At 39.2% G+C, this 365-nt stretch overlaps 1 protein-coding gene across 1 annotated transcript in view; it reads left to right on the top strand.

Annotated features, from left to right (window-relative positions):
• Nucleotides 1-365, top strand: part of cubn (cubilin (intrinsic factor-cobalamin receptor)) — an 84106-nt gene that overhangs the window by 46904 nt on the left and 36837 nt on the right. The window lies entirely within an intron of this gene.

The following is a 365-nucleotide window of genomic DNA, read 5'->3' as shown; positions in this document are numbered from 1 at the left end:
AAGACACAAAATCTCTATTGTGCAGGAGCGAATGGTCAGAATGCTTGCGGGAGTGAGCGGGAGTGGAAAAAACACACACAGCGGGCGGAAATGGTCAGAAATCTTGATTAAGAAAACAGTCCCACACAGGGCTCTAATGCATTTTAAGACTTGAATGAGGGGACTTTCCCTGACATACCAGCAATTGAAAAAAGTGTGTTGTATGTATACCCCACTCTGCAAGGGGCAATCAATTAATCATCAAAGAATTGAATAATAACTTAAATTAATAATAAGGTTCGTCCACCTTTAAAGAATGGGGAAATGAGTCTCATACAATACAATAAACTATTATTATAGAACTCTGATGTGTGTGTGTGTGTGTG

This window comes from Morone saxatilis, unplaced genomic scaffold (assembly GCF_004916995.1).
Source record: "Morone saxatilis isolate NCDOM2014 unplaced genomic scaffold, NCSU_SB_2.0 Contig0, whole genome shotgun sequence".
Lineage (NCBI taxonomy): Eukaryota > Metazoa > Chordata > Actinopteri > Moronidae > Morone > Morone saxatilis.
Note: the sequence above shows the minus strand (reverse complement) of the source record. Positions and strands in the feature narration are given on the sequence as shown.